This window comes from Sus scrofa, chromosome 16 (assembly GCF_054392235.1).
Source record: "Sus scrofa isolate SSC_HxYL_T2T_F1_AM1 chromosome 16, Sscrofa_HxYL_maternal_Yorkshire_Landrace_v2.0, whole genome shotgun sequence".
Lineage (NCBI taxonomy): Eukaryota > Metazoa > Chordata > Mammalia > Artiodactyla > Suidae > Sus > Sus scrofa.
In genome coordinates, this window is record NC_139398.1 from 23,390,186 (window position 1) to 23,399,462 (window position 9,277).

Below are 9,277 nucleotides of genomic sequence, written 5' to 3' on the forward strand. Positions count from 1 at the left end.
AAAACAAAAACATGAAATTTTTTAAGATGTTGAGAAACTTACAAAAAATATTATTTCAGAGGCCAGCCACTTACTAGTGGTTCTAGAATCCAAACCCCACCTGTGTTCCCAGAGTTTCAGGGGAAAAAAGTTCCCTACATTATTATCAATAAATCAGCTGATAATATTGTGAAGCACTGGCGAAGGTCAAAATTAAATGTGCAATGAGTAAGGCTGAGCTTAGCATACAAAGCAAAACAGATGACAAGAGAAATAGTCAATTCATTTGACTTAATAAAAATTAAAGAAATCTGTTTAGCAACAAGCACTTGGAACAAATTAAAAAGCCAGCTAACATACTAGACGAAAAATTCAGCAAAGTTTAATAAACAAAAAATAAAAATAAGGTCTAGAACAACTGAGTATTTGGAAAGAATAAAAGCGTTTTTAATAATTTCTGAACAGAGATATATTAAGAACACTAGAATGCAAAGAAAAATACATATTCACCCAATTTATAAATTTTTCCATCAAACTGATAAATTGATAAAACATTTTTTTTTTTTTTTTGGCTGCTCCCATGGAAGTTCCTGGGCCAGTAATCAAACCTGTGCCATAGCAGTGACAATAACAGATCCTTAACCTGCTCAGCCATCAGGGAACCCTAAATTAATGGAACATTTTAATGTCACTACTAAGTATGTTTACATATGCAGAAACAGTCACTTTGCTGGAGGAGAAAGTGAAAATATATAAAGCATTTTATAAAAAAGATGTATTAAATCTTTTAGACTATAATTATCATATCAGTTGAGCAATCAGTGTCATCATATGAAGGAAATGATGAGAAATACACAGAGTTGAGTAAGTATGTTCGTTAAAGTGAAATTCCAAGTTTCAAATAAATTAGCTTAAATACCTTATAATTGGAGATTAGGTAAATCAAAAATCTGCAACTATATAACAATGCACCTTGCAGTAACTTGAAATTATTATTTAATACAGTGAATAATTTGTGAGCAATGCTTAGTATACTATTAAATTATAAATGTAGTGAAATACTATTTACTGATATTATGTGAAATACTGCATGTTTCTATAGTAGTTTATATAATACTAGATGTATATTGCTAGATAAATACGTGGATAGATAGAAATACAGTATGATGACATAATGATGGGAGAGTATTGATGTAATCTTTTGTGTTATACATATCCCAATCTATATCATGCTTAAAATTAATGTGATTATTTTGTCCAGTATTCAATGTTAGAATTTTCCAAGGAAAATACACAGTTTTAAAATATACTTAGATCTACCTTATATATAAAATCAAAATAAAAAACAATATAAATTAATTAAATATTAATGCTAAAAGAAATACTATATTACAGGGCAGCTTTACAATAAAATACATAGGAGGAGTTCCCGTCATGGCACAGCAGTTAGTGAACCTGACTAGCATGCATGCTCAGTTGGCTAAGTATCCAGCATTGCCTTGAGCTGTGGTGTAGGTGTGGCTCAGATACACTGTTGCTGTGGCTGTGGTGTAGGCCAGCAGCTTCAGCTCCAATTGGGCCCCTAGCCTAGGAACCTCCATATGCCATGGGTGCGGCCCTAAAAAGACAAAAATAAATAAATAAAATAAAATACGTAGGAAATAGGAAAACATTCCGACTAATTTTAGGAAATATTTTTAATGAAGCAAATGCTCACTATATGACCTTATATTCCCAAATCAGGATTGAAAACTGTGAATAACTGTCCATACATAAAGTATATATAGGAGTTCCCGTCATGGCTCAGTGGTTAATGAATCTGACTAGGAACCATGAGGTTGCGGGTTCGATCCCTGGCCTTGCTCAGTGGGTTAAGGATCCAGCACTGCCGTGAGCTGTGGTGTAGGTCGCAGACGCGGCTTGGATCTGGTGTTGCCGTGGCTGTGCTATAGGCCAGTAGCTACAGTTCCAATTAGACCCTAGCCTGTGAACCTCCACATGCCGCAGGAGTGGCCTTAAAAAAAGGAAAAAAAAAAATAATAAAGTATATATAAAGGATTGGAAAGAATTACACTAAAACAGAATAGTCTCCTTTGATTAGTGAAATTTAGGATACTTTAAAATGTATTTGTCGAAGTTTATTTTTTTCATAATTTTAAATAGGAGCAAACTGATTTTTTAGAGAAAAATAGAAATAAATTTAATACAAATATAATTAAGTGTTTAGGATCCATCTATTTGTTATAAGCCTACATGATTTCATAGGAAATACCTAAAATTTTTTCTGCAAAGTATCTATAAGACAGAAAGAAATCATAGGTGAGTCTGTCATGGCTAGGATCAATTGACCTTAACTTTGTAGCAAGAAGTTATTGGTTTATTTATTTAGTCTACAATTTAGAAAATTTTATTTTTGGCATTGATGAAGATGAAAGATGTTATATTTCTTTTATAATACCTTAGTTATTTAATCTAAATTAGAGAGTTTTGAAAGGAAATACAACTCAAATGACAAAATTTGGAGATTAATGAACACAGATTGGACAATTCTTGATTTATCAATAAGTTAGTAAATTTAATGTTTTAAAACATTGTTAATTTATCATTAATATGTTTATTTACAGTTGTAGACTGCTATTAAATATATAATATTTCAGTGTGTTTCACTGTGTATTTTCCATATAAAATACACACATTTTAGAGATACATTTTGGTGAGGTATAAAACACATAATCTTGGAAAAGCACCTTAATAATGATTATGAAGTATTTTTTTTCTTTTTAAGGCTGAACCTGTGGCATATAGAAGTTCCAAGGCTAGGGATCAAATCAGAGTTGCAGTTGCAGGCCTTTGCCACAGCCACAGCAACACCAGATTTGAGTCACATCAACTGCATAAATACCTTGCAATTTGTGAAAATACCAGATCCTAAACCTACTGAGTGAGACCAGGGATTGAACCTTCATCCTCATGGACACTATGCAGGGTTCCTAACTTACTGAGCTACCGTGGGAACTCCTAAAGTGTTTCTATAACCCCATAAAATTTTCTTTCAAATTATTCCCATTTCTTACACTCCACTCTTTAGACTTATGCAAACACTGATCTGCCTTCTCTGATTAAAGATTAGCTTTAGATGTGGAGGTTGGCCTGAAGAACACGGTTGTTAATTCCATTTACTGAGAAGCAACAAAATTTTATGCAGTAAAGCAAAAAGAATAAGGACTTTCTGGCCAGATAAATGGGGGACTGATCCTAGCTTTGGAGTCTGGGTCTAGGGCAAGTCACAGACCATTGCAACCCCAATTTCCACACCTGGAAATCTGGATAATGATATTTGCTTATACACAGTCGGTGTTTGGTAATGACCCCTGCCGCAAAAGCCTCCCTCCTAGAGATCTTCCAACCCAAAAGGAACTGATCACTGGCATGGTTTGAGTACCAGCCTGAGACAAGGCGGGGGGTCCATCAGATGAGGGACAGCCAAGCTGAACCCAGATCTCAGCCAGGAGTTACCAGGGCCACTGTCGCATGTTACCTGCCCCCCGACTTACAGGCATAAGAAATGATGATTAGAACAGACATGTTTTCACTTTAGAACAATATCCATTATCATCCTAGGTTGAAAAAAAAAAAAAAAAAGATTAGCTTTGATTGTTCTAAAATTTTCTACAGAAAAGAAAATCATGGACTTGAAGAATAGACTTGTGGTTGCCAAGGGGGAGGGGAGAGAGTGTGGTGGTTGGGGAGCCGGGGGTTAATAGATACAAACTGTTGCCTTTGGAATGGATTAGCGATGAGATCCTGCTGTGTAGCACTGGGAACTACATCTAGTCACTTATGATGGAGCATGATAATGTGCGAAAATAGAATGCATGCATGTATGTATAACTGGGTCACCATGCTGTACAGTAGAAAAAAAAATGTATTGGGGAAATAACTATTAAACAATAATTTTAAAAAATTATATAAATAAAGTCTTAGAGTTATAGCGGATTTTTGTAAAAGGCTATTTTTGAGATTCATCTTTGCTGCAATGTTTATTAGCAGTTCATTCTTTCATATTACCAAGTAGTATTCCTATGTATATACCACAATCACATGATAAGTAATTGTATTGTTTCTTGTTTTAAACTTTTTATAAATAAAATTACTATGAATACTGAACACATATACAGTCTTTCAGACTAATTTTCTCTCGGTTAAGTACGTAGAAGCCAAATTACTTCATCATATGGCAGTGTGTATTTAAGTTTATATGAAATTTCCAAACTGTTTTACACTCTAACTAGCAGTGTATGAGAGACCAAATTGCTGCATGTTCTCACCAACACTTAGCAAGTCTTGATGTTAGCTATTCTAGTAGTTGATTATATAGTGGTATTTCATTGTGGTTTTAATTTACATTTCCCCTATGATTATTACTGCTATGTCCCTTTATGTGATTATGGAATATTCATATATCTTTGTGGGGGAAGTATGTGTTCAAATATTTGTCCTTCTTTATTGGAGTGTTGACATCAAAGTTGAGTGAGTCTCACAAAGTGTGTACTCAAGTCCTTGTCTAATGAGTATGTCAACTTTTTTGTCTTCATCTGAGGCTTACTTCTCACTTTTAAGAGATGTCTTACCACAGAGAAGTAATAACGTTTGATAAGTAGTATCATATTTTTGAATGCTTAATGTTCTTGCGTCCTTGCTTGAAAATTTTCCCCTAACAAAAGGTCAAAAAGATTTTTTTTTTCTATCTTGCTTTTTTGGAGAACTTTCTTATGTTTTCTTATGATTCTTTAAATATTTTCACATTTATGGCTTCTGTATTCCATACCACAGCTCTTTATTCTTGTACAAATACTACTTTTTTTAGATTGCTTTAGCCTAACGTAAAGTTTTAATCTCAGGCAGTGTAAATCTTCCAAATTTGTTATTTTTCAGAATAGTTTAGTATTCTATATACTTTGTATTTAATTATAACTTTTGGAATCAATGTCAGTTTCTGCAATAAAGAAACATGCTGAGGTTTTGCTTGAGACTGCACTGAATCTATGTAAATCAATTTGAAAAAAAAGATGACATCTTAACAATATTAATTTTTGCAATCCTCAAAAATGTGTATCTCTCCATTTCTTTTAAGTCATCTTTAATTTCTCTCAGTAATGGCTTTTTTTGGTTTGTTTTCTATATACAGTACTTGCATATATTTTAACATTATTCCTTATAGGTCATTTTTTCTGGAGGATAATCAATGGCATTGATTTTTATTTTTATTATTTATAAACTACCATCTACAAACTACAGTAGATATTGGTATATTGTTCTGTTGTTTTGTACCCTTGTTAAATAAAATTACATGTTTTAGTACCTTTTTGTATTTCCTATGTTTTATACATACAGTTTTCTGAATACAGAAAATTTATTATTTCATTTCCAACTATATTGTTTATTCTACATCTTACCTTCTTGCACTTGCTAGGACCTCAGTAATATTGATTTAAAGTGGTGAGGGCTGACATCTTTGCACAGTTCTTGATTTTACATGAAAAATACTCATTTTTCACTATTAAATATGATCTTAGATCTAGTTTTTTATTATTATTTTTTTAATTTTTTCTTTTAGGGCCACACCCGTGGCATATGGAGGTTCCCAGGCTAGGAATCAAATTGGAGCTACAGCTGCAGGCCTACACCTCAGTCACAACCAGATCCAAGCCACATCTGAAACCTACACCACAGCTCATGGCAGCACCAGGTCCTTAATCCACCGAGCAAGGCCAGGGATCAAACCCATGTCTTCATGAATACAAGTTGTGTTCATAACCACAACGAGAGCCACAATGGGAGTCATGATGGAATTCCAGGGTTTTGGCAGATGACATTCATCTGTTTTAAGAAATTTAGTTTCTGTTCCTAGACTTCTGAAAGTTAGGCTTTTTTTTTTTTTTTTTAATTTAATGGTTAAGATTACTTAAAAATTAAAAAAAATTATGACTTATTTTAAAGGAATAATATGGGTTTGAAGAAGAAAATACAGTTAATACAATGAAATTCATTAACTAATTTTTAAATGTTAGGCCAAATTTATCTTCTTGGGATAAACCATAGTTGTTTATTTGGCAACCGTGGAAACACAAAGCTCAAATCTCCTTCAAGATCTGTCTTAGAGTGTGGTCAATGAACAGTCTTAGCTGACACTTTCTTTTTTCTTTTTTGTCTTTTTGTCTTTTCTAGGGCCACTCCTGTGGCACAAGGAGGTTCCCAGGCTAGGGGTCTAATCAGAGCTGTAGCCGCTGGCCTATGCCACAGTCACAGCAATTTGGGATCCAAGATGGTCTGCAACCTACACCACAGCTCATGGCAACACCAGATCCTTAACCCACTGGGCGAAGCCAGGTATTGAACCCACAACCTCAGGGTTCCTAGTCGGATTTGTTAACCACTGAGCCACGACAGGAACTCCAGCTGACACTTTCTTTAATGCAGATACTATTGTTTGTTCCAAGCTCATGAATTAGCACAGAAGGGGACTATAACTACAAGTTGTAGGATTCATTTCATGGATAACTCTTGCTCTGGAAATTCCTACCAACCTCATCAAGAGTTTGAAGAGCTGTGCTGTAATCTGAGGTTTTACAATCCAATTATTCCCTCCATCTCTTTAATAGATAGACTCCCCGCTGCCTTAAAAATTTGCCTGCCTACTCCTTTTCCTCCCATCATTTTCTTGGTGGACTGTTCATTCAATAAACATCTTACATGTTAATATCATATATATTTAATATCTCATATATTCAATGTTATATAATTATAATATATAAAATTCGGAAATAGATACATATGTGTTTCTTTTATTAAACTAGGACTTTTACATTTGTGTTAATTAGTAATATTTATCTGCAGATTTTTCTCTTTAAAAATATCTAATTTTTACTGGAGTGTTATGTTACCTACAGAATGGTCTGTCAAATACATTTTTTTTTCTGAAAAAATTTTTAAAGGATAAATGTTTATTGATTCTTAAAATACTTCATATAATTCACCAGAGAAGACATCTGAGCACAGAGCTTCCTTTATGAGAAAGTTTTAAATGCAAATTAAATTTTTTTTCCCTTTTTTTTGGTCTTTTTGCCATTTCTAGGGACACTCTCATGGCAATATGGAGGTTCCCAGGCTAGGGGTCTAATCGGAGCTGTAGCTGCCGGCCTGCACCAGAGCCACAGCAACGCAGGATCTGAGCTGCGTCTACAACCTACACCACAGCTCACAGCAACGCCGCGTCCTTAACCCACTGAGCAAGGCCAGGGATCGAACCCGCAACCTCATGGTTCCTTGTCGGATTCGTTAACCACTGTGCCACAACGGGAACTCCCTAAATGCAAATTAAATTTTTTAATAGATAGGGGTATACTCAGATTTTTTATTTCTCTTTGTGTCAGTTTTGTTGACCTGCGTCATTAATTTGTCTGTATATTATGTTAGCATGAACTTGTCCGTAATCTTTTATTCTCTCAATGATTTTAGGACATATAGATATGACTTGTTCATTTCATCCTTGTTGAATCTACTTTAGGTTTATCAATTTAATTTATATATACCTTTTTAAAAATTAGTTGAACTATTCTATCTCTTATACTGCCTTATGATACATGCTTGTTGGGTTTTTTTTTTTTATTTTTAGGGCCACAGGTGAGACATATGGAAGTTCGAGGCTAGGGGTAGGCTAAGGGTTGGCTAGGGGTCAAATAGGAGCTGGAGCTGCCGGTCTAGGCCACAGCCACAGAAACACCAGATATCAGCTACATCTGCAACCTATTCCATGGCTAGAGTCAAGGCCAGATGCTTAACTCACGGAGCAAGGCCAGGGATCAAACCTGCATCTTCCTGGATACTAGTTCAGGTTGTTTACACTGCACCATGATGGGAACTCCTTGCTGGGTCTTTTTTTAACAAATACTTAGGGTTTATAATATGTATTTTTTTAATTTATTGCAGTCTTCCTATTTTAACTCTTCACATATAATGTAAGAAAATTTTTAAAATACCTTATATACTATGGTTCCTTCATATTTGTAATATTCTCATGTTTATGGTTTGCGTGTTTTTTGCTTTTTATTTATTTATTTATTTATTTTTTGTCTTCAACAGGTCTGACAATTTTTATCACATGCCAGAAATAAGATGCTACATTATTGAAAGTAAATTTTATTTTCTTTAAAGAAGTGTTGAAGTTTTTTGGCAAGCATTTAAGATAATTATAGATGAGCCTAATTCTTTCAAGGATTGCTTTTAAGCATTATTAGGACAGATCTAAAGTAACTTCTTTTCTAGACCTAAATTTAGCTCTACAGAGGGGATAAGACTCTTCTGGGATCTTAATCCCTCAGGTTTCAGCAAATATTTCTCAGCCCTGTTTGATATTCAGCAAGTTTCTGGATATCATTTTTATTGTACTTACTCTTTTCTAATACTCTACCCCTCACATTTTAACTACTTGAACCTTAATAAACTCATATATTATTCTCCTCAACTCAACAAGACTGCCATTCTATTTGTGTTTCTTCTTCTTTCTTCATGGTCTGGAAAGTGCTTTCATGCAGAAATCTGAAGTAATCTAGAGCTAAACTAGCTTGCCTTCCTTATCTCAGGACTTATAGTCTTGTGATGCTTATATTCCAATATCTGAAAACTGTAATTTCATAAATTTCTTTCAGTTACATAGTCATTTACAGAGGGACATAAGACCAGCACATATTATTATATCAAAGCCAGAAGCAGAATCCCTGAATAATTTCTTTTCCTTATTATTATTTTAATAATTTTAATACCAACAAGACAATCACATAAAACAAATTAATAGCTTGATAATGTATCCTAAAAATAAAAAATCCTTCCTAGTCAGAAGTTAGAACCTTGGCAACCATGACAGATGCCTTCAAGTGCTCCTTCACAATCACAATTCTTTACTCTTTCCAAGAGTAATCACTATTCTTATTTTTTAAATTAGCATTTTATTACTTTATACTTTAAAAATTGTGTCACTTTACCACTAAAGTGTGCAACCATCAACACTAAAACATTATAACCTGTTTTGTTTATGTTATTTTCTACAGTTTCTAAACCCCCACCTATTTTTTAAATTTTTCTTGAAATATATTTGTTGAGAAAATAGATAAAGTTTCCCTCACTATGTTTTGCAAATTGTATCTCAAAGTATAGTTTAAAATGTTTCTCCATTCACTCTTTTTACCTATAAGTTGATAGTGGTAAGCAAAATCTCAATCATATACACACGTGATTTTCT